Source organism: Maniola jurtina, chromosome 8, assembly GCF_905333055.1.
Source record: "Maniola jurtina chromosome 8, ilManJurt1.1, whole genome shotgun sequence".
NCBI classification, from domain to species: Eukaryota; Metazoa; Arthropoda; class Insecta; order Lepidoptera; family Nymphalidae; genus Maniola; species Maniola jurtina.
In genome coordinates, this window is record NC_060036.1 from 9,412,074 (window position 1) to 9,439,981 (window position 27,908).

Genomic DNA, 27,908 nt, shown 5'->3' on the forward strand with positions numbered 1-27,908 from the left:
TTGAATTCAGATTAAACGAATATTGTTTCTTTGTTGTTTCAATAAACAAAACGGTTGATTCTGCTAAATTAAAATAAATGCGAAAGTTTACCGAAACAGTAAAAGTTATAGGTATCCATTTATTACGGTTTGGGTGGTAAGTTATGAATTGTGATTGATTTGTTACGTAGCTATGCTACTAAGTATATTAAGGGGACGGTATATTCCAGGTATAATTTCAAATCTAGAGATGGCGATACACATTGTATCGGCATCTCTCTTAGACGCCCCTGAACCGGTTGCGCATCGCCACAGTGTAGATTATTATTTTCACATCGCTCCTGCATTTAATCATTACGTCACCCCACTTCAGTGTTTACGATGGAGTAAAAAGTCAAGTTATGTATAAGTTTAAAATTCAAAGTTATAGTGATAAAAAATATTTATTATGAAATAATTAAAAATTTATTTAAAAAAATTAATCTGTAGGTATCATCAGAATCGATTACATTCGACTTCGCTGGGTTACTTTATTGTAATATATAACATTGCGTATCTATAAAAAATATGTGTACAAGTTAAATATTGTTTTATATACTACTAGAGGATCCCTGCGGCTTCGCCTGCGTTGATTTCGGTTTTTTTGAATCCCGTAGGAACTCTTCATTTTTCCGGGATAAAAAGTAGCCTATGTCCTTCTCCGGGATGTATCCCAAGTCTGTACCAAATTTCATTAAAATCGGTTTCGGGCCGTGAAAACGTAGCAGACAGACAGACACACTTTCGCATTTATAATATTAGTATGGATTTTAATGCACACTGTTGCCAAGTTACTATCATTAGTTAGTAAACAGTCACTGATAAAAAAAAAACAACAATATTATAATGTACTTTTATTGTTTTGTCAACAACGAGAAATAATGAATGAGATCTATTTACAATCATCAGGTGTCTTTTTCAACCTGTATGCTTATTATAGTAGGAGATTTAACATTTCACCAACTTTCATAGAATGAGATCACACACACACAGTAACATTAAATTAAAATGGGCCTAAATAACCTTGACTTAAGGTCCTAAATTCAATTACACCGATTTTAATTTCTGGTTCTGTCTGACTGGCTATACATGAATGGATTAATTTGAGCTATAAAACAAGGCGGTTAAGGTCTATTTTACGTTAACGTTCTCATTATAAACCCCTATCTGCCAGTTTTGGTCATTACTGTGGTGACCATTACATTTGGCCTTGAAAGAAGATACTTCACATGGATAAAAGATTATAGCATGGACAAGTCCAAGTTTCTGAAATTTTCACTTATTGATAATGATAATACTGTCATTCCTAATTACTTACATTTATAGGTAAATCTTATATTTTCTATATCTTATTGCTATTATAGATGCTGAGATTATAGAAATTACACTCAACTGAAATTCAATGAAATATAGTTAGCACGGACATTACACAAGTAACTATTTATTGCATTTCACTAATTACCGAGATCGGAAAATCCTATTTTTTCATATTATCAAAACGTTTACAGTAAAAAAATATCACACGCGCTAGGCGTGCAAAAACACCTGAAAGAGATTATATGCACCTGCAGCCATAACAGGATAACATTATAATATATTTCGTGTTGTATAAAAAGCTGTTTTGTTTATAATCCTTGTTTTTGTTTATTCAATATGGTTACAGTCAAACCGGCCCGCTCTGAGCTAATAGCCATAAAAGTTAACTAATTAGGTGAAATATTCCAAAAGAGCATAAGTAGGTATGTACACATTCAATACGCTAACTTAACTGTTTACGTTAAGGTTCAAAGTCAAAGCGCTGGAGAAATGTTTTTATATGATACTGAACAAAGTCAAGACAGAGATTAAAATATTTTATAGCTTTTTTGTTATATTCAGATTCGGGCCATTGATTCAAATTTTAAATTTGTAGTAATTATGTTCTCTAATTCAGAAGCTGAGCTCTTTTTCTGGATGCCTATCATTAGGCATCCAGAAAAAGAGGTCATTACCTTTTCGCTAAAAGACAATTTTACGTTGACTGACATGAAAGCAAAGTGACAATTCAGCTAGATGACATCAAAGCAGATTACCCAGTCAGCAGAGAGTCAACTTAGCTGTACGCCATAAAAACAGAATACACAAGTAGCAAAACGTCTGGAATTGTGAATAGTCTGTATGATTAGAACACCTCATTAGCCAGACGTCAAATTACATAGTTGGATGACATAAACGCTGAATGAGATAGTATCTAAAACGTCTGGAAAAGTAAATAGTCTAAATGGTCTGTTGCTTGCTCCCTTTTTAATTTTTAACCAACTTCCAAAAAGAAGGTGGTTCTCAATTCAGCCTGTTTTTTTACCCCATTGCGGCAAAGCCTAAAGGAAGAGTTATGATTTTAGCAGTCTGTATATGTATGTGTGTGTGTTTGTATCCAGATTCTGTGTGTTCCACCGTAGCGCCGAAACTACTGGGCTGATTTTGATGAATGAGGTGTAAATCGATTTGTCGTAAAGATCCGGGTAACATAGGCTACATTTTATACGAAAAAAATTGACCTAACGGATGTAATATGAAAAAAAGTGGGGGTGAAAAGGTACTACCACTAACTAACAATTGTGCCAGGACTGGTCCTGATGGGATTTTGAAGTTTGAAAAGGTGCAGTTGGTTCTCTATATAACGTAGACCCGCACTAAGACAGGATTTTGAGAAATTTGATCTGTAAATTGACCAAATTATCATACAACAATACTACTTCTCACGAACCTATAAAAGCTACGAACAAACGATTTCAGTAGTTACATTTTATTACTGTTCTTACCTTTCGATTCAAAACAAGAAAAATTGATACACTGATTTGGCATTCCAAAACGAAGCAACTCTCGTCCTAATAACAATTTAATGTATACTTTAATAATAACTGCATAAGGTAAGTTTTACAACGAATATTTTAACATCGATATTTTAATGTTAGTATACGTGAGTGAGAACACAAAAGCCACAAAGATCCTTTGTATTGACAAAGGCAAACACAATAGGATCTTTCATTTCTTGTAAATTGAACTAGTTTTATGAGAAAAAGTATTAAGTACGTATGAAATTTTGTTTTGAACATTTTCAACTTTTAAGCTGTGACAATAAGGTCTAAGTTGAAGGAATATTTAATAGTATGATTATTTTTTTGATCTATAAAACATTTATGACACTGCAATTTTTGGTCAAACTTATTATTGACTACTTAGTGACGTATATACATAAAAAAACCAGCCAAGTGCGAGTCAGACTCGCGCACCAAGTTTCCGTATCCGTACTCAGGTATTTTTCCGACATTTTGCAAGATAAATCAAAAACTATTATGCTTAAAAATAAATTAAAATCAGTTTTAGAATGTTCAGGTAAAACCCTTTTATATGATACCTCACTTGGTATAGTTATCTTACTTTGAAAATTGAAACACATTGTTTTTTAATGAACCCATAAATTCATGGTTTTTGCCAAATTTCATGATTCTAGGTCAACGGGAAGTACCCTATAGGTTTTCCTGACAGACACAACACACACGGACAAAACAGACTGACAGGCGGACAGATAGACAGACATACAGTTAGATAGACAGACAAAAGACAGCAAATTGATCCTATAAGCGTTCCGCTTTTCTTTTTGAGGTACGGAACCCTAATAAATGATATCATTGCATAGCAAGTGAAGAAACTAAAAATTATAACACCTTGGATAAACATCTCGGACTTGAAAGTGGATGTCATTTTCATAATAATCATGATCATCATCATCATCATTATGAGCCCGTGGATGTCCACTGTTGGACATGGGCCTTCCCTAAAGAGCGCCAGCCGCTTTATATCATCAGTCCATCGTGCTGGAGGACGTCCTACACTACGCTTGCTTATACGCGGTCTCCTCTCATCCTATTTTCATAATAATTAGTACTTTCCCCTAAAAACCTTTAAATTGATATCAATAAAGTTTTTTTTCCATCTTATCTTCTAATACTTATGCATTTTACAAGTTTGGTTTTTGATCATTGAGCTACCGGGATAGAGCACTCAGATTAATTAATTTTTATTTTCAAATTATAAGTCCTGGTCTATAATGACCTAATATTAGCTTCACTACACTGCAATGTACTGTTTACTGCATTCTTTTTAAAATAATTACTTTTTTAATGTAATAAATGCACAATATAAACTTATCTTAAAATCTAGAAAAATCCTAAATAAAAATACTTTATAACATAGTACTGAATTTACTACTCTATGGCATTCTGTACAATTACAGTATGACAAAATGCTTATGAAACCCGAAACAGGTCCTGCCGCGCTGAGGCGACGGGTATGACTGACAAGATAACGTAATTACGGCCCATAACACTCAACAATAGGGTCGAAAATTCTTTGTACTCGCTCTGTACGCGATTTGAACAGAATAAGCGAGGAAGCGTGAAATCAAATAATTTAGAATATAATTTGAAATATAGCACTTACTGTGAAATGATCGGACCGAATTATTTATTTGATTGTTTTACACCTATGGTGAAAGTTACGTCTTTAAGAGCTTTGTCATTAAAGAGAAAAACCCAAAAGCCTAAGGTTTTAGACCAAACTTCTGATTTTTTTTCTATCGAGAAAAGTTTGTCCAATCATGTTTTTATCGGACCAAATCCAAGGGGATATAATGAAAAATATTATATATTAATTTCAAATTTTTCGATCCATGCGTTCCTAACTTATTTCCATTTTAGTAAACTTTAGTATCGACGAAAACGGAGACCGCCGCGTTAAGGAACTTTAATAGTTGCTTTGCTAGGTAGCAACACAACTATTATTAACTATTTAAAACAAAATTGTATTCGTAAAGTTTTTACTTTAAAATTTTAAAAATTATATATTTAAGACCCTCACAACCAATCATTTCATTTAATGGTAAAGTTTGCATTTTTTTAACGTTATTTGCCTCCAAAAAGTAATCCCATATTCATAATTCATTTATTTACGTTACATGTCCGTACTTAGGTCACAGAAATTCATATTATGAGTACCTACCGAATTTCAAATTAATCGGTCTAGTCTTAGATTAATAATTACAAGTAGATTCGGAGCAAATTGGCTGTAACAGACGGAGAGACAGACAAACATACGAGTGATTCTACAAGATTTCCGTTTTTCATTTTAACATATGGAACCCGAAAAAGAAATTAAAACTTTCTCTCAGTTTAATTTGAGTCGATCTGCTTGTTTTGAATAGGTATAAGGAATAAATCCACCCTTTATATTTTGAGCCAACGCTCTCTTGAACACAGTTTAAAGGTTAATAAAGGTCCCATGAATTATTCCAAAGGTATGCGGGTAGCCTCACGATGTTTTCTCGCGAACTTTTAAGATAAATTACAACTAATTAAGCATTTACAGAACACGACGGAAAACGGTACTTACTTGGGTTCGAACTCGTGACCTCTAGGCATATTCAATATGGATTTTCGTGTTCTCACGAGAACAGGACAATACACGTTGTAGGAACGGTATTTGTTTTAAAATCGAAGTGCCTACTGTGGTTTTGTTGTGAAGCAAATATTTATTGATGTACTTACTTATGTTTTATAACAAATTCATTTAAATAAAATGTTTAAATCAATGGCATGCATCTGACTATATAACTACCTACCTAATGTAGTAAAATTTATTTACCGGAAAATCAAAGAGTACCTCTTTGAGCAAACAGTACCTACATAAGTACATAATAATTCAATGGACATCCCGTGGATTTTTTATAATCCGATGAAATCACGGTCAATATCTAGTTTTATTTAATGGTGATAATTAATTACGTAAACTTAAAACTAAAGCTACGAAGGTTGATAATAATAATTATCTTTAGCTAATGTACCCTGAAAAACGAACCACTTTTGATTACCATCGCATATAAAAATTGCTATAACATTTTTGTGGCAAATTAACTGACCCCACGAATGTGTACTCATATCCACGTAAAGATATAAAGTTTGTGGCCATAACTTCTATTTAACTTCACCCTCTTTTCTATATAAGCTTGCAATATACGTATCACGTCTTTTATATTATACCTACTTGCACGGTCTGAGACTTTTATTTATGCTATCTTTTTTTGTATGTGTCTGTCAGTTCGTTACCTACGAGCTTGCGCATTGTTCGCAGTTAAACTTTGTACAGTTATTGTTGGGACTTGCGGGAAGGTTGTAAACATAGGTAGCATCTACGTACAGTTAGGTGGCGTGCGACTTGCTCTTAACGTAAAATCGCAATGATCTAACTAAACTAGATTGAATACTGAAAATTATTTTAATTTTAAGCATAAAAAATAGGTAGGTAGGTACAAAATTTACCGTTTATGAGGGATTAAAAAAAAGGAAAGATTCAAAGTCAAAGCCGAAACCATAATAAAAATAGTAAACATTACAAGTACACTTTTTGATTTTATCAAATGTTGTCTTTGTAAGCTAATAAATTAAACCGAGTACTTATTCTTTTTATCATCACCATTTCACATTATTATTACTTTAAAATTATGAGAACTTTCAAAGCTGTTAAGTAATATTTCTCATTATTTAAAATATAAATAATAATAATCTTAGATTGTATAAGGATTTCTCAATAAATGTGCGTTTTATAAAAACTTAGAACTTGTTGAGAGACATGTCAAATAACTCTTCTGGGAGTTTATTATAATATTTATCAATAATTTACAAGATATTAAGTAGGTATAACTTTTTATGCTTGATATGTATAGGTAGGTATATTCTATGTAAATGATAACCTACGCATTATGGCTTCTGGTCACACCTCTACTCCCTAGGGGCTAGGGGATGTTAGAGTTCGGAGGACATCCCCTCGCAGATGCAACAAAAACTCTCTTTGCGATCTGACAATATTGTTAATTCTCGCCCTTTATAAACTATTGTACGGGCTAAAATTATTATGTCTCGAATACTGCTTTGCAATAATGCTACTAGGTATTCATGCACTTATCATGCTTGCCGTTTTAATGTAAAGAAAAGTTTCCCTAGGGCACTCCCTAATGCTCTCCGGATAATCATAGTTTGGTTCTCATTTGGGTATTAATCAATAAAACTCAATTTTTTGTAGATACATTCTAGAAACAAATATCTGTAGGTCACAAAGGTCTGTGGATTGCCAAATTTCCGTAAAAATGTGTAGTTTCAAAGTTACACGGGATCAGAGATTTGTATGTAAATCATTGAGCTCACGTGTGACAAAACTGCACTTTTCAGAAATCTGGTAAACCATATACACAACTTAACACACAGGTAAACAACACACACACACAGGTATTAACAGGTATTAATAGGTATTAACTTGTTTACAAAATTTTACTAAGCTTGATCGGTTAGTATTCAAATAAGAAATACATTTGTTTAGAAGGTACGTGTTACAAATAAAAGAAAATTTGAATGTGTTGACGGCTGACGCAAAGTAGAGCAATGTTACTTACTCTACTTTTCTATGAACACATCTTTACATCTTAACTAGTAGCTGTTATTAGCCAACTAAGTCAACTGTATAAACAGCAAGTTTCAAGAGAAGTCCCAAGACTAAATCGATTTAAATATTCATTGATATTGATTTCTTAATGAATTACAGTTCATCAAATGAACCCGAAAGGTCAAACTCATTGTTAATTTTGACCTTTGTAAATCGATGAAAGATTCGAAATTTTCTTTTATAATAAATGGAAATGAAAGACATTAATCTTCGAAAATAAGACCAAGATTTTCTGTTGATAGATTTCATTGTTTATTTTTTAACCCCCGACCCAAAAAGTGGGGTGTTATAAGTTTGACGTGTGTATCTGTGTGTCTGTGGCATCGTAGCTCCTAAACCAATGAACTGATTTTAATTTAGTTTTTTTTTTGTTTGAAAGGTAGCTTGATCGAGAGTGTTCTTAGCTATAATCCAAGAAAATCGGTTCAGCCGTTTGAAAGTTATCAGCTCTTTTCTAGTTACTGTGACCTTCACTTGTCGGGGGTGTTATAAATTAATTTACATTTGTAACTGACTTCAAAGGTTCTGAAATCAATGCGTATTTACATTTTTATTTCATTTTTATCTGGAAACCAAACAATAGGTAAGTACCTATGTATGAGTTACAATAAAATCCATACTAATTACTAACTTACTAATTACTAATATACTAATTATACTATTTACTAATATTTACTAATTACTAATAATAATATTATAAATGCGAAAGTGTGTCTGTCTGTCTGTCTGCTACGTTGCACGGCCCAACCGCTGAACCGATTTTAATGGGTGCACACTTGGGATACATCCCGGAGAAGGACATAGGCTACTTTTTATCCCGGAAAATCAAAGAGTTCCTACGGGATTAAAAAAAATCGAAATCCACGCGGGCGAAGCCGCGGGCATCCTCTAGTACTTAAATAAGAATAGGTAAGTAAAACTTATTTATATGCACTGATGTTCCGTTTCTTGGCCGAATTTCCGTGATGCTTTTTTTTCGATAAGTAGGTTTTTAAAACTTAGATCCTATTTGTGAATAATTATATTTGAATGGTTTCTAAAAAGTATTATTAACTGAGGACACAAATAATTTTGGTGCCCAGAGGATTATGAGATTCAAATTAAATATTTGTGGACGCACTCGTGTTTTATTATCGCTGTGTGGGTGGTTACAAATTAAATATTCCAAGTCACTCCAAACTTCTGTATAAGCCGTTTCTTGTGAACGGCCATGTTGAGAATTTCAATTTAATTCACCTGCATTTCTTTTTATGACTAAGCTCAGACCTGACTTGAGTACACTCACTTATCTCAATGTTCATCTGTTTTCTCATTTTTTTGAGTCCTACCAAAATGAGATGAGATTAAAATAAATAGAAGCTCATCTTCTTGTATAAAATAAACTGTGTTCATGAAATAACCAGACCGAAAAAACAAGCCTTGTAAAGAATTTTTAACTATTTTACTGGACGTTTTCTAAAAAAATATTTACTATGATAAAAAAAACATTTTAGTCTTGAATCGGTTTTTTGAAAAGAGCATAATTTATTCCCTCATTTTGACAGAACTAAGTTAAGTATGTAGAAATGTTTTTCTATGGCCCCTCCATGTTTTCACCGAAAATGGCACCAGTACACCTTTTAATTACAGAGATCCAAGGTTTTGTCACTCACCATTTATTTTGAAAAGGTCATAAGCCCGGGATTTGTGCCTTTTTAACCCCCGACCCAAAAAGAGGGGTGTTATAAGTTTGAAGTGTGTATCTGTGTATCTGTGTGTCTGTGTATCTGTGTATCTGTGTATCTGTGTATCTGTCTGTGGCATCGTAGCGCCTAAACGAATAAACCGATTTTAATTTACTTTTTTTTTGTTTGAAAGGTGGCTTGATCGAGAGTGTTCTTAGCTATAATCCAAAAAAATTGGTTCAGCCGTTTAAGAGTTATCAGCTCTTTTCTAGTTTTCTTGTAGAAAAGAAGGTTAGATAACCGTTAGGTTCATAATATTATGTCAATTGACAAATGTCAAGCTGTCAAGATGGACGTTGTCTAAATACATAATTATTTATTTGAAACTTTGAAAACATGGATGTTTTGGAAAACTCAGATACTTTATTTAGATAGAAGCCGCGGAATAGTCCAAGAAAATCAGTTCAGCCGTTTGAAAGATATCAGGTCTTTTCGGTCTTTTCTAGTTACTGTAACCTTCACTTGTCGGGGGTGTTATAAATTTTTAATTTACACTTGTTCAAAATAAACGTCATATCAATATTTGAAGTTGGTTGCAGGTTTTAAAAACTGATGACGAAGATTTTTCATTAAAAAAAAAAAACTTATCGGTAAGTAATGAATTCAGCAAAAGTAAATCAACATTTTGACAAAATAAATTCCAAACTCAACACAAGTTTAAAATTGTATATAAGTACAATGAGTTCGGCTCAGGTTTCTCTTCATACTTTTAACCGCTAAAATATTGTTTCTGGCAAACACGATACAAGCAAGTCAGCATACCCCATCAGAATGTGTGTAGACATACAAAATCTAGAAGTGAAAGCCAAAACTAAAAAAATCTAAAAAATTAACAATTCTGAATCCAAAAGAATGTCTGTTTGTACTTTATTTTTTACACCGAAACTTAATAACAAATGTCAATGGCCACATACTCGTAGATCGTTATTACACGCTGTAAAGTGTAGACACAAATAACACTATTATACGCATGTACCTACGGTTGTCTTAGGGTTAATATGAGACACACAACACGCACACACACATAAACACACACATACACACACATATAAGCACGCATACACGCAGGCACACACATATTTACATAAATACACCCTACATAAGGATTTTCTTTTTGTAATCAAGTTTTCAAGTATACTGAAAGAAAAAATGTAACTAAAGTCCACTAAGTTTTTAAATAATATATTTTACTTTATCACTAAAAGGAGCTGGTCCATTAAAAATTCTGCCTTGTTAAATCAAGTTAATAATAAAAGCACCAAGTATCATATCGCATTCTAATTTTCTAGCTCTTTGTTTCTGTCTGGATTTTCCCACAGAGAATAGATATAATCCAAAGCCCTGTATATTGGACTAGCCAATATCAAGTTAGTGCTGCAGAACCAGCGTTTGCTTGAATATCGTAGGTACATATTGTAGCAGTTTTACAGTGCTTTTTATCTGGCGAAACTGTAGAACATGCTAAAAAGCTTGGTATTATTATCTAGTTGCTTTACAAAATCACTACCCAGTACGTGCCTCCTCTCAGAATGAAAATGGTTTGGCCATAGTCCAACGAGTGTGGATTGGCAGACTCCACACACCTTTGAGAGCATTATGGAGAACTCTAAGACAGTCAGGTTTCCTCACGATGTTTTCCGTCGACTTTCACCGTTATAAGTGACTAGCGACCCGCCCCGGCTTCGCACGGGTGGCCATTTAGGCAGCGTTCACGAGAATCGTTAACGTACGGCAGTTTTTTCGACGCCTTACTCCACAATTTTCACTACCACGAATAATCCTATCTATTTTCCGGGATAAAATATAGCCTATACGGATTCGGAAGAATCCCTCTAAGTAATGGTAAAAGAAATTTTGAAATCGGTCCAGTAGTTTTTGAGCCTATTCAATACAAACATACAAAAATACAAAGGTTTCCTCTTTATAACATTAGTATAGATATTAAAAACGCACCCACGCAACGTATACCTACCTACCTATTAAACTCCGAAAAGTTAGAGATGTGTGCCTGGGATCCCCGAACCCCCGATCTCCTGAACCGAACGTCTTAACCACTTGGCTATCACAGTTTTTTTTAATTTCATACTTTAGAGGCAAAAGGAAATTATTGAGATTTTTATGTTAATACTTACTAATGACTCCATCCTCTTGCTCTGTACCTATGTGATGAGTTGATGACAATAATTATTATTTATCACCGAATCCTAATCTGGTAAGCTTGACCCCAGGTTATCCTTGAAAGCGTTAGGTAGGACTGTGTTTGAATACCTATCTTATTAACACTGTACGAGTTCGAAACTTCATGTCGTCTTTAAAAATTCAATTCGAAACTTCACATCGAAAGCAATTTTATATGTAGGTACTCGTAGTTTCGTAAGAATATTGGATCACGTACCTACTTAGATTCTCATTCTAAGAACTGAGCAAAACTGGAATGAACTACAAATTGATTACAAATTGACTGAGAGTTTGTAGTATTTTCATACTCCGTCTTCATTGCTTTTTTAACCCCCGACCCAAAAAGAGGGGTGTTATAAGTTTGACGTGTGTATCTGTGTGTCTGTGTATCTGTGTATCTGTGTATCTGTCTGTGGCATCGTAGCGCCTAAACGAGTGAACCGATTTTAATTTACTTTTTTTTGTTTGAAAGGTGGCTTTATCGAGAGTGTTCTTAGCTATAATCCAAAAAAATTGATTCAGCCGTTTAAGAGTTATCAGCTCTTTTCTAGTTTTCTTGTAGAAAAGAAGGTTATATAACCGTTAGGTTCATAATATTATGTCAATTGACAAATGTCAAGCTGTCAAGATGGACGTTGCCTAAATACATAATTATTTATTTGAAAATGATGTTTTGGAAAACTCAGATACTTAAGATCGTAGGTGCGGGATAGTGCAAGAAAATCAGTTCAGCCGTTTGTAAGTTATCAGGTCTTTTCTAGTTACTGTAACCTTCACTTGTCGGGGGTGTTGAAAATTTTTAATTTACACTTGTTGTATACAATTATGACATGTACCTCTCCTGAGAAAAAAAGTGGAAAAGATAGTCATGACAAAATGTCGAGATGGTCAATATGAATGATAGGTAATGGCGGATCCAAAATTATTGGCTATTTTCACGCGAAGGTGCATTTTTCATGATCAGCTAGTTAGGTAGGTATTTATAGGTATAGGTATTAAAAATATATGTGTACTGCGTAGGTATATTGATATTTGGTTCACGTTAATTAATCAAGAAAATCAGAAAATTAATGGACGGAGCATACGTCGTATTTACAAAAACTTTTACGATACATAATATAGAGATAAATGCAACCTTAGCGCGATTTACGGGTTGAAAATTTATCGGCGACGGATGACCAACAAAATTTACTGTCGAAAATAAAGATTTTATTGCCAAATTTATATGCAAGGATGTATTTAAAAATGTTCTTTTTAATACCCAACAGAATACTTTTTGGAAGTCCCAATTTGAATAGTTACTGTTTTTTACAATCCCTCGCAATTTTTCCGATACAGCCTCAACAGAATATGACTCTCCGTCATTCGCTCCATACAAACTTAGAATAGTTTTAATTTGAATATTAACCAATCAAGCTCGACGTAATTATTTTGTAAACACATTCTAGAAACTAAAATCTTTGCCATTGTAAAAATCTGTTTTTAGTTACATTAATTAAAAGATTATAATAATATGTAAATTCTTCAGACCGTGTAATTTTAAAACTGAATATTATAACGGAACTCTGGAAAACCACAGACATAGATATTAGTTTCTGGGACGTATTTACAAAATTTCATTGAGTTTGATTGGCTAGTATTCAAATGGAGCTAAACTACGTTTATTAGAAGTGCACTAGATGATTAAACCCCTTTTAGTACGTGTTTGGGCTGTTGGGCTGATATTATTACGAAAACATACCAAGAACTTTCATTATTTTAATGATTTTGTCAATCCATGAGTATGACATATGCGATTATTTTTAAAAAGTACATATTTTGGAAATGTTAGAATCGAAAACCAATAGGTAACGAGTTCTGCTGGAGTTCTCATCTATCTCTGTTATTATACACTTCTTTCAATGTTCAGCTTTTTGAATTAGATGTTTTAACGGCGAGTATTACGACGTGATACGAATACTTTATCGGAACGAACTCATTAGTCTTCTGAAGGGATAACGGATTTATTCTGCTAAGGTTTTATCTGGTTAGATGAATGAACAGTTAACTGTATTCGTACCCATTATTTCTTTGTTATACCATGTAAAATTATATTCACATTCGCGTGAATTTTTCTCTATTTTACCACCTTAGGGGTTTAATTTTCGAAAATTCTTTCATAGCGGATTGTAATAGGTACGTTATAATATGTAGCTATCTTTCAGTCCAATCGGTCCAATAGTTTGAACTGTGCGTTGATAGATCAGTCAGTTAGTCAGGCACCTTTTCCTTTTATATACCTACCTAATAGGTACCTGTTTAGATTGTTTGTTGAATATGCACTTAATAATATTTAACTGGAATATTATTGTCTGTTCGATTATTTTGCTCCAAAAGTTTATAATAAAATATCGACCTCCAATTCAGGGGGTCAGTGGTTCGATCCCAGACACGCATCTCTAACTTTTGGAATTTATGTACGTTTCATTGATTGTAATTAAATGATTTAACGATGAAGGAAAACATCGTAAGGAAACCTGCGTGCCTGAGTTCTCCATAATGTTCTCAAAGTTATGTGAAATCTGCCAAAGGGTTTGGCCACTACGCTGGCCAAGTGCGGCCAGCGTAGTGGCCAAACCCTTCTCATTCTGGGAGGAGACCCGCACGGAGTCGGCTATGATGATAATAATATGTGAATGACTGAAAGTTTACGTTTCAGTCACATGAAAAAAATCAAACTAGTACCGCAATAATAACTAGATGGCGCTACCAGTACAATAGGGGACGTTCTTGTCCGTCTCGTTATACATGTACATAACCGCTTGGAAGTTCTTCAAACATTGCCATCAGAAGGGTCTTAACTGACTCGACTGAACAGCGGGTGATGATCTCGGACATGATAATTCGTGATTAAGCTCCGCTCGCTCGCATCTCAACTATCGCAGAGGTGCGTGTTGAATATCTGACGCTGTTTTTGGCCAATTTTAAAAAGTGAAGGTTATCGGTTTGTCCTTCAATCGCGGACAAACTGATTGGCGTGGTTTTTGCATGGATATCGCGGGCAAAATAGATACAACATAAAAAAGGAAACCCTGACAAAAAAATTATTAATAACAATTGTAAATTAAAAATTTATAAAACCCCCGACGATCCAAAGTATCTGAGTTTTCCAAAACATCATTTTCAAATAAATAATTATGTATTTAGGCAACGTCCATCTTGACAGCTTGACATTTGTCTATTGACATAATATTATGAACCTAACGGTTATCTAACCTTCTTTTCTACAAGAAAACTAGAAAAGAGCTGATAACTCTTAAACGGCTGAACCAATTTTTTTAGATTATAGCTAAGAACACTCTCGATCAAGCCACCTTTCAAACAAAAAAAACTAAATTAAAATCGGTTCATTCGTTTAGGCGCTACGATGCCACAGACAGATACACAGATACACAGACACACAGATACACACGTCAAACTTATAACACCCCTCTTTTTTGGTCGGGGATTAAAAATTAGTTTTGACTATTGCGACGAAACGAGTCTTCTGGCGTAGCCCATATTTTAATAACACGTCTTACAACGCTTATTTTTCAGTGAAAAGTACATTTAACTAACGTCAATCGTCAGAACTAGTTTTGACTGTGTTTGTCAGTTATGAACAGTTTTGACTGTATAAGAATTTTGACTAACATAATATATACCTACTGTATTCAAGGAGAGAAAATAATATAGGGCTGGCTCTTTTACGTCCTCGTATACAAGTAACAAAGACAATAACTCAAAATGTAATAAACCCCCGGCACAAAAACCTGATAACTTTTAAACGGCTGAACCGATTTTCTTCGATTATACATAAGAACACTCTGCTCTCGATCAAGCCACCTTTCAAATAAAAAAAAACTAAATTAAAATCGGTTCATTCGTTTAGGAGCTACGATGCCACAGGCAGATACACAGATACACGTGTCAGACTTATAACACCCCTCTTTTTGGGTCGGAGGTTAAAAAGTCAGTGGATGTTAAACATTTTGAGTGACAAACCGTTACCAATCCCAAATGAATCTATGTTTTCCGTACCGTTAGAGAACCCTTGTTATAACAAGTGTAAATTAAAAGTTTATAACACCCCCTACAAGCGAAGGTTACAGTAACTTGAAAAAAACTGATAACTTTCAAACGGCTGAACTGATTTTCTTGGATTATAGCTAAGAACACTCTCGATCAACCCACCTTTTAAATAAAAAAACTAAATTAAAATCGGTTTATTAGTTTAGGACCTATGATACCACAAAAAAATACACAGATACACAGATACACACGTCAAACTTATAACACCTCTCTTTTTGGGTCGGGGGTTAAAAAAAACGAAATTCAATTCAAAAACATAGGTTTGTTTAAGGTTTGTTTATGATTAGTTGGTCACTCAAAATGGTTAACGCCCAATGACTTTTTTGTCTTTATCATTTGTTTTTATCAGGGATTACGTACTTACCAGAGAGGCCCTATATTAATTTCTGTCTGTGAATATAGTCTAGTGAAGAAAACCTCTGTTTGTTCCTATTAGAATACTCAGAATTTGGAAATGTTTGGTCGAATCCAACAATAATATTAATGAACCGTTTCCACGAAGGCCAAAGTCGAACTACATACGTAAGTACATAGTTAGGTATATATATAAACATGCAGTAAATTTCTGCATGCACACAAACTTTTGTTGCAGATTGAAATTTAGTTAGAACACTGTGAATTCAGTTTCGCAATGTTTCATCTGATTAAGAAGTTAGAGCCCCCGCTGAGTTTCGTATTAATTTTATTATACACGTTGATTGGCTGAATTATTGTTTCGACACTTTTTAAATTATTGAACTAGCTATATCAGGCCGTCTTCGCATGGGAGTGCTTATTTTAATGAAAACATGTGCTGAGCCTCCCTCGTTACGTTAAATATTCTACTCGAGATAACGCATTGATATCTATGAAGAAGTTTTAAAGTTCTACCTAGGTATACCTACGATTCTGTACCTTCTACACAAAAATGCGGCTAGCTACTTTTTCTTGTAATTTATAGCAAAGAAGTGTTTGTTAATAAAATCACTGATTACTTATTTTTTTTTAAACTAGGCACTTATTCAATTTAAATAAATTGATCCTTTCTTGTCCCAGTATCTGAAGCCTGTAAATAAAAGATTCAAAAAGGACAATAGTGTACTTGACGCTTTAAATCCAAAAGCGAAACCCGTTTATTTACTCTTCGACTGTATCTAAATCCATTATAATGTGAAAGACAAACACTGATCCTTCTCCAGATGAATGAGACAAATACCTATACATATAACAAGAATTAGTGTACAGAAAAATGTATCTAGAAACTATAACGTTAGTGGTCTAACTCGCATAAATAGACCGTGGGACAGTACAACGGGTTACACGGGTTAATCAATCAAGTAGCTGTCCAAACTCGGAATACAATTATGAACTTAGGCTATGTCGCTCGTGTGTACATACCATCATCCCCTGCCTGCGTCTAAAGTGATTAATTAGTACAAACAATATAAGACAGGTTGCGGGGCTACCTTATGAAGTATACTTAACTTAATATTGGAAGATTAATTTTGAAATCGTATAGTATTGATTAGCTTCTGTTATACTATAAAGAATGCTAATATTAATAATAATATACATCAATTTGTTCGTTTGTTTGAATACTTTATTGCGTACACACAACACACACACTCACACACACACACACACAAATAAATAAACAGCCTATCCCAGCGTTGTTACAGCATAGCGAAAAACAACGAAACAGTATTAGCATTTGAAAAAAAATCGGAGAATATTAAGTCTGTCTGTACTTTTTTTTTGCACAGATACCTATTTTATTTTATTTGAAAGGAAAACTAACAGCTAATTACGAAAAAGTAGAAAAGAAAGAAAGTACTTACATAAGAAAAATAAAGCTAATTGCAAGTTTTCACAAATAGAAGTTACATAATAAAGAAACAAAGCTTGGGCGGAAAAAAGTAAATGGTTATCTACAGTTGTTTTTCTGATAAAGATCATGATATCAGAACAGAAGTAAAACATAATTATCTTCAACCAACGTTCGGCCCACTTCTGAACTCTGGTTTCATCTATGATTCTCTGATTGAGAATAGTTCTAAACTATTCTCAATTCTCTTTAGGCCATCGTCAACCACGCTGGGTAAGTGCGGATTGGCAGACTTCACACACAGTGAAGAACTCTCAGCCTTGCAAGTTTTTCACGATATTTTCTATCTTTTTGAAGCAAGTTAATGTAATATTTAATTGCTCATAATGTGCATAACACAAAAAGTTAGAAATGTAACCCCGGGATCAGACCCTAGACCAGATTAACAAATTCGTCTAAATTCGTAAAACTGTGTACCTTGACGTAGATGTTGGATAGAAGCAAACGTTATATTGCGGAATCCCATGATATTCAATAAATTATAAAAAACTGTATCGTACAACATGCAGTATGCAATACTGCATGGTCTAGCTAGCATAGCTTGCTTTCTTGCTTCTTTTATAGAGGGCGCCCGCCCTCTATTAAAGAAGCAGGAAAGGCAAGCTACGTACACCTCCAACACCACACCACACAGATCTTCCAGAATAAACTCAACGTACTTACCTACGTTTTACTCCGGATACCGGAGCACCCTCAGGAGATTCAGATTCCCAGATTGACGTAAATGTTACCTTACAGCGATATAAAAGTTCTACGTGTGTGTTACGTTGGTTAGAACGTAAGAATCTAATAATAAAAGTAATTATTATATCTTCGTTTCCTTCAAAAATCCTCCTGGCTGCCGCCAAATGTAATAGGTTTCACAATAATCATATTTACATAAACTTTCCCAATCGCGTGTACTAATTTGACAATACGAGCACAGTTTATCACCAATGCCAGTCGTAACATCAAAGCAAATTTCGATTTACAACCAGCGGTATTTATTAACAACCGAACTATTTACGATTGTTACCACCAAGTAACTCACGCACAGGAAAATGCTATCCTATACGATTTCATTACAATAAATCTCTGTGCAGGAGTTATAAAGTTTGCTGCGATCGAAACTGAAATAAGGAGATAATGTCCTTGGTCAGGCCTTTCTTTACTGACTCTTCAATAGGTATACAAATGATGAAAACCTTAAAAGCAAGTAGTATAGAGTTCAATATTATTTGTAGATCTATATATTGCTTGACAATAATTGAAAAAGTATTGTATGGCACAATGAGGTTATGATAAAATTGACTCCAGCAACTTTGAAAATTTACGAAGTAGGTACCTATTTGAGTATATATCACAAAAAATAATCTAGCCTATGTTACTTCGGTTTGTATTGTACGTTCGTTATTATTACGACTAAAATCATTTGTTGCTAAAAACATAAAAAACAAACATGTAGATAAACAAATAAGTTTTACCGATTGAAGTTAAGCAGTTTTCTCAAAGTTAAAATTTATGATCTTCATCGTTGTCCACTATTTTCATTCCTTTATATCACTTGTATTTTTTAATATATTGTTCTATCTCAAAGGCTACAAGCCATGAAAAGAGAAGATTTCGCTGCTCGAACAACGTATTTATAGAATCGTTAAACTTTTTTACGACATACAGCGCAATCCGAACGTAAAAGAACGTTTATGCGAGGAGCCCACCGAAAATCGTAAATTTGAATTTTATTAATATGAACTTAATATACTTAATAAAATTTTTGGTAAGTGCTTACTAATACTTTAACTATGTTCTTCGAAAATCCAACTATGACTGAGAATTCATAATCAAGTTGAAATGGTAGTGCGCAAGCTAAGCTTCCCGTCAGGGACCATTGATGTTCGCGCTTAATGGTGGTGAAATATTTTACAGTGAAAACCACGAACAACTTAGCGTAGTGTGGGGGCGTTCTTCAGCAAGATGGACCGACGATGTAAAGAGGGTGGGGAAGTAGTTGGATGAGGAATGCTAAGGATTGGATGAGTTGGCACTCTTTGGAAAAGGCCTATGTTCAGATACTTTCACCATCACAATCAACAAATGGGAAACAGTGTGGCACAGAAATGGTAAATAGATCAAAAACTGATAAACATTGTGGTCCCAAGGTTCTGGAGTGATGATTATGTTGTTGGGAGACCCCTTACTAGTTGAAGGGACCATCTCAAATAAATTACGAGTCATTCAGGGCTGAAGCAGCACGTATTTGTAACGGGCCAAGTCCGAATGCCAAAGTATGGTGTCTGTCTCATAGATGGTTAGGCAAACCTAGCTATGTTGGTATTCCGAGTTTTATCATTTATAGTATAATGATCGTTATATAGACTCAGACTCAGGCACAACTTGGAGAAAAAAGTAATCCGTGCAAGCTGCAGGGTAAACCTAAATTTTCACATTACTTATAAATTATAAGTGACACCAATATCCTAAAACATCCCAAACCCATTTAGCAGAACGTGATTTTTACTTATCTCGTGGCATTAGGATATTAACAGATACTTAATTCGAACGCGTGGGTGATTACAATGGGTGGTTAAAGTTGCATTGTTGACGTCACGCGTCCATTCATCAAAGTTGACGTGACCGTTGTAATACGGTTATACATGGGTTATACCCATCGATGCATCTGCCTTGCACGCAATGACATCGAACTAAGAGTTTGTGCCCATTTATACAGCACGACCAAAGTTGGTATACGGTAGGGTATCGACTTGCTCTCAGATTCGCCAACACGGACTTTGGTAGGTGTGGTTTATATCTAGAATTTTAAGTTTCCAATCTACTCTCATAGTATGGTCTCATGGTAAAAAACGTGACTACATACATTGTAGAAAATTCTCTAGTTTAATTTATTTTCAAACCATTTTCGTCGTGAAATGAGTCTGAAAGAAGCTATCGTCAAAAAACTGTTTTTGGGTGCTAATTTTCCGAGATGACGAAGTGAGCGGCAAAGATACGAGGTGGCAAAATGAAAATTCGGAAAGAGCATGTCGAAATCTATAAAATCACTAATTTTTTCAAAACTCCTGGAAAAATTTCTAGATAACTCCCTTTTTGAGCACCAAATGACTGTACTATAAACTTTAATTTAAAGTTCCAACCTTTGTTAGGGACAATGCGCAGAGAAACTTGCAGCTTTTATAAAATAACGAAGCTCTGGCCCTAACAGGCTCTTTCTCTTATTTGCACCAGATAGTGGAAACGAACTCTAACGTTGGATCAATGCACCGGATTTGCGGCATTGTTTGATTGGTTGCTTTGTTGCATTATGGGATGTTAGAATGAGAAATATCTTTCGAAGTTTCGATTGGATATCAAAAGTAACTGCATCTCGATCAAGACTGTGCCTATCACTTAAGAGACTTGAAGTTTGGCACGTGGCTGTACAGGACATCATAGGTGTAGGTTTACTTAGTTTACAAAATTAACAGTTAATATTTAACATACCTACTTAAAATTAAACATTAAAAGACGTGTTCGCGGTATTATTGTAATCCTAAAACGAATACCAGACTGTGCGGTGGCAGTAGTTTAAACCAAGTAAATCTTTCTCGTAGTTAGAGCTCAAAAGTTAGCTCGTAAAATAAAATTAGAGTATAGATCATTTTAACCAAGCGAATCGTAAATTTGTCTTAAACTTAGGTACGGGCTGAAGAGATGTCATATTACTGGAGGAGCAAATCTCAGAATTACATATTAGGATTTGGTGTAAAAAATAAAAGTGCCTCCACTCAACTACAAAGATGTATGGAACGGTGGCTGGATGGGGAAGGCTCATGATATGGCACAATGCATAGAAAGCAACCATAAACGTATTTTAAATGAAGATTTGCCCTGCTGCATGTATACCGAGTGGAGTTGAGTCGAATCTTTATGATAAAGACCCTAAACTCATCTTTATATTCTTCGACAAACCGTTGAAGTTGGTATATGAAAAACTTGCGTGCTCCTGAACTTGCTTGCCTGATATTTTTGACAGAAATAATAAAAATAGGTGCAGTGCTGAACTGATTGATAAGAATACGACTGATGTCCGCATATACCAGTTCATCATCATTAACTTATCCTAAATCGCCGGCCTAATACATAGCATGAATATCCTCTCAGAATGAGAATGGTATCGGATATTTTGCAAGGCATTGCACGCTCTAGAGTGTGGTGATCTCAGTGTTGCGAGCTAATTTTTATTTTTACGGTTTTGTCGACGTTGTATCATTTCCCCTCGTGGAGTTGTAAAGCCATTAGAAGTTTGCATGGTCCACTCGAGACTGCGGGTACTTCCTGTTCTTGGGAAGAAAATATTTTAACAAGTATTTATATGTGTACCAAGGCTTTTAAAACTAAGAAGTAAATTTTATGATTCGATTTCAAACACATACAGAATTAAACAGTTATTTTTTAATACCTCTATTCGAAGATATTTTGTTGGAATATAACAACAAATAGTTGTTTTTATTATTTTGTTTTTATTATGAAAATCACAGATATTATAATTTGATTTGAAAATATCAAATTTTATAAAAACTAATAAGTAATAACAAGTGAGAAATTGCAGTAAGTATCAACTTGTAAATTTATGTATGAATCATTAAATTCTTAATTCTAAAAATTACCTACTTACTATACATTTTCTTTTTGTTTATTCTCAGGTTCCTGATTTTCTGATAGAAATCTAAAAGATATTAAGTAGGTAATTATCCCTGCGTAGGTATTTCTTTTATAGTGTTTAATGTCTTGGTTAAATAATTTATTAATAAAATATCTTTATAATCAGTAAATTGTTCTGCTTTTAAATTATTCACACGCAATATAGAAAATGTCTTTTTTCTAGATATTTTCTTATAAATTCCTCGCACGATGACTGCGTCAAAGGCGCAATAAATTATTACCCGACGCAAGGGATGGCGCAAATGAATTCGCCATTCAATCTCACGGTACATTCTCTTTTAATCTCTTATACGACGACAAATTTACTGTTACAGATTCTCATTTTATTCCCGGAATACTTTTTGTTATATCCAAAGCGCTGACATATTTGTTTCAGCATTTTGTTTGAAAAGCTTCAAAGTTTCAATATATCTTTCGTCAGTCGTTTAGTTCTTTGAGCTTTAATATTTATTTAATTAGAATTTGTTGTACCTTTTTATGAAAGTGATTAATTTTTGCCCGCGTTCTAGTTAACCGATATTAATTAAAATTAGAGCAATTATGCTCTCGGATTTCAAAAATTTAGTCGCAATTAGTACGGTGGTTTATTTATTAGGGGGATGCTTGCAAAAAGAAAAATAATCAGGGATGTAAAGTAAAAATAATTACTTAGTTTCTACACGGCATCGTACTGGTTCACTTAATCGGTAGGCAGTAAGCCTGTAGGGCGCTAACCATGGTCAGAGCTTCTCACTGTACGAAAGTAGAGCCAATCCATTCCATACTAATATTATAATGCGAAAGTGTGTCCGTCTGTTTACTAGCTTTTTATGGCCTATCTTTAATTGATTTTGATGTTTGGTAGCAAGTCAACTAACAGTCTGAGGTCAGAATATTTTATCCCAAACCTGAATCCACGTGGACGAAATGCAGGCATCATCTGTTTGGTACTGTGATAGCTTGCATCCCACATAGGTACGTACGGATATAATATTATTACCCTACTTTTATCCCGAAAATTGAAGAGTTCCCATGTGCATTTATGTCAAAACGTAACAGTCTTATTGCTGAAATTAATTTGATTTTAGTAGCCCGCGACGCTACAACACACAAGAGCTGTTAATTACTGGGTGTGGTCGGACCTTAATTGAACAAGTCATAGGTGGTAACTACTAGTCTTTTACAACGTTGTTGAGAATTAGTCGTCACAACATGCAGTAAAGAGTAAAGCTGTCGGTACAGCTCTTGGCGTGAGAAGATAAATATACTTTGGATTAAACGTTACGAAAGCTTAGTTAGCGCGTTGCCCTAAGCGATGATTGCATAAATTCTACTGTTATCCATTCAACTACATTTTCACATCTTAACGTGGTCCGCAGACCGCGTGGATTTAGATTTTTCAAAATCCTATTATGCCATTTATTTTGGAAAATGAAAAAGTATCTTTTAATTTTTCATAGTGGAATAAAAGATCTATTTCTAGTGTTTTTTATGGCATCATCTTATAACGAATATTTACTGTAGTCATAATGCTTTCAAAATTATTTTATTGTTCAATCTTTCTTATCTACTTAAGTAGTTAGTTTCTCATAAACAATTTTTCTCTTGTCACTTATTATCATGGTATTGTAATAGACAGACACCCGTATAATCACTTGTTAAGTCAATATTGGGCCTGCAATAATATGTCGAACACTACGTCGAACATCGATTATTGTCTATAATATAACTGACATGCCCGCATCTTACTATTATCTGTAGTCTGTATCTTATTTTATTGAAATGGGATGATTAGTAAATCTATCTACTAAACAAGTGTAAATTAAAAATTTATTACACCCCCGACAAGTGAAGGTTACAGTAATTAGAAAAGAGCTGATAACTTTCAAACGGCTGAACCGATTTTCTTGGAATATAGCTAAGAACACTCTCGATCAAGCCACCTTTCAAACAAAAAAAAACTAAATTAAAATCGGTTCATTAGTTTAGGCGCTACGATGCCACAGACAGATACACAGACACACAGATACACATGTCAAACTTATAACACCCCTCTTTTTGGGTCGGGGGTTAAAAATATGGTTTAGATAACTGTAAAAGATGTGGATTTCTTGGACTGTTTCTCCTTTTACACATAATATGTATATCAGATAGATAGGTAAATCGTTGTTTAAAGTTTCTTTACTTTTGTATGAATCCAAAGTGGAAATCACGTTAACATTTTATAACAAACTTTATAATGAAACTTTGCTAAAAATAAATGCAATATGTCATGGGTCTGGCATGCATTGAAGGCTCACATTGATTTGTACGAGTATGAAAATGAACTAGCCGAGGTGCACGGCCACCCATCAATCATTTCCAAACAAAATTAAACGTCACACGCCTCGTGCTTACTGGACACCGATGAACACAGTGTAATTTGTTAACAGAGACAATTTATGAGGTATATTTTTTTTAGAAGATGAAGCGACGATAGACTGGTGATTAAGGATGACGTATCCTACTTTTCGAAGCTATATATGCGTTTTAAGCTTTATTTGCGAAGGAAAACATCGCGAGGAAACCTGAATTTGTATGAAATTTGGTACCGAGGTAGCTTGCGTCCCTGTAATTGACACAGTTCCCACGGGATCTTTAAAAACCTAAATCTACGCGGATGAAGTCGCGGGCATCCTCTAGTACCTACTCTATAATATTTCCTGCGTACTCCCCGTTGAGGTTGGTTGCCGTGGCTACACGATTGGTAGAAAGACATAAACATGTACCGGAAGTAAATAGGAAGGGATTTCTGATTTGTAGAGCTTTGTATCTTTCACTCATTCCCTGACCTGTGCTCACATCTATGTGACGTTTCGTCGGTCTCAACGACAGCGACAACGCTCAACAAAACCGTTATTCTTTCTGAACTTCGATGTGCGACATTTCCTGTCAGGTACTGTTCAAAATTATTGGTATTCTCTGATTAAAATAGGTTACTCTGTGTCGGTGCTGCAGCGGGCGACGCACTCATTAATACTGCATTTGTCGACGAACGACGACGGCATTCCTTTCTTAGCGTTATTAATATTGTATCAGCGTGATAATTATTGTACTCCCATCAACCCAGCCCATCTCAGATAACTAATTAGTTTTGCAAACGCAAGTATTTTTATATGTTTATTGGAAAAAATCCAAGACTTAATGTATTTACTTACATTAATATCTGTGATTGACCTAGAAGGTCATTGATATAGTTGTAATACGCTAATCTTTAAATTATATTCGTTATTAATAAAGGTCTGAATAGAATAGAAGGGTTAAATTCTTCCATACTTACTCCATACTTATAATAAAACTGGATAAACTGTATGCATTTTAAATATATTTTGAAAATGAGAAATTACCTACCGATATCAATACACATACATACACACGAGTACGAGGTACATATAAACCTTGAAGATGCCCGAGGCTTCGCCTACGTGGATTTAGGTTTTTAAAAATGCAGTGGAAACTCTTTGACGTTCCGTGATAAAAAATAGCCTATGTCCATCTCCAGGATGAAAACTATCTCTGCACCTTTTATCAAAGTCGGTTAAACAGAAGGATCTTTAAAAATCCCGCGGGAACTCTTTGATTTTCCGAGACAAAAAGCATCATAATGCAAGCTACTTTTTATCCCCGCGATGCAAACTGTACCCAAAGTCAAAAACGGGTAAACGGATTGGCCGTAAAAAGCAGGTAGCAGATAAACAGACAGACACACTTTCTCATTTAAAATACTAGTAACAAACTATTAACTGTAAAGTTTGTTCCAAATAGAAATTAACTAAAATAGGTACATTTAAGTTTTAAAAGGTCATAATTTTGTCACACTCTACAATTTTCTAGCCCACTATTTGACTTAATGCGCGTGCGCTTGACAAATTTGAAGATATAAATCACAAGGGGTGATATAAAGGGCAAATGGGGCAATATTAACGCAACGCAGCTGCTGGTTATACTGAATGTACTAATTGGTTCCGTAGATTAGGTGTCGACATTTTGACTATACTAGCCCGTTTTTATCTACTTTTATGACCGATGAAATGACTTTTATTACAATTTTATTTTTAGGGTAACTCTGTTAGATTCGTTCAAATTTTCTCTCTATTAAATTGAGAAGAGATTTAAAAATCCAAAAAATGTGCTTGAATCATAATTGAAAAAAAAAAATGGTTCTTAAAAGAAAGTGAGAGAATTAGAAGAAAAACGGACGAAATTATTTACAATTTAAATTAAAAATAATTCAATAATAATAATAATTTTACATAGGCTAACACAATATGACTAGATTCTGCCATCAAGAACAAACAAATTCTACTTAGAATAGCCAGCAAAGTAGGTAGGCTACTCTGAAATTACTCAGTTAGTTTGTAGATTTAAAAAACCTAAGGTTCCGACTTCCGAGGCAGGAAATCTTACCGATCAAGATTTAGAAGAAATATCAATAAGACGTATTTATCCTCAAACCAAAGCAGACTGTATGTTTGTTTATCTCTTGAATAAAAGGCATAACACGACAATACTTTCCCTGAGTCGAAACGTAAGCAATGGCAGTCAACAGCGGCATATATCGGCAAGTACTGTAGGTATTTGCATAGGTGAAAGGAAATTTCACTGTTGTCTGCCTCTCTACAATATCCATACATTGACTGTGTTTGAAACAACGAGCTATCCTTTGGGATTTGACACTGTGAGGAATAGGAATAGTTTTATTTGGAAAAATGTTTGCGTTACTGCTACGAAACGTTTAAAGGTATATACCTACTTATTGTCTAGTTCTGATTCCTTTGCTATTGATCCCTTAATGCAGTCTATGTTGATACAAAAAACCGGCCAAGTGCGAGTCAGACTCGCTCACCGAGGGTTCCGTACTCGGGTATTTTTTCCGACATTTTGCGCGATGAATCAAAAACTATTATACATAATAAAAATAAATAAAAATCTGTTTTAAAATGTACAGGTAGGTATCTTTCATATTATGATACCCGACTTGGTATTATAGTTATTACCTAACAATAATGTCACAAATTACAATTCGGAAAATAGCCAATAGTTAGTACCTAGATACCTATATCGTATATTATATAGTCTATATCATTAACACCACTGTCTAATGTAGAGTCATTTCAATAAGTAGGTACGTGTATCAAAATGATTCTACCATAAACCCAGATCCTTGATGAAACAATAGCAGCATACTATGAATAAAATCGTTCACCTATAGCAGGGTATTAGGAAAAGGGTTAAAACTGGGTCAAAAAATATATTGAAGTGAACGCATGCTTCAACATTCGGGAGCACGTGACCGGAAACTTAAAGTGGCTTTGTCCGCTTTCTACCGTACCAATAGTTCAATAGAATAATTTTATTCGAATAACTTAGATGAGTACCTACTTAGATCCGAACTGGGCCAGCGGGGTAGACTATCGCCTAAGTCCTTCTCATTCTGAAAGAAGAGCCGTGGTCAGTAGTGGGCCGGCGAAAAGTTGATCACGATGATTTTTTTTTTAATGAAGAATATTAGCCAAGTTTATTATGCTGACTAATATTCCCCTTTTCCCCTCCAACTAAGCGTAAAGTTTGTGCTAGGAGCGGGTACGACAATAGTGCAACGGGGGTGGGGTTTGAACCAGCGACCTCTCGGTTTTCAGTCCGCTCCTATAACCGTTGAGCTATCGAGGCTATCTTAGTACCTAGGTATCTACCGAGAACCCTAGGTATTTCAGGAAGCATATTTTAGTTCGTTAATTAATATAATATCGAGACTATAAGTCTCA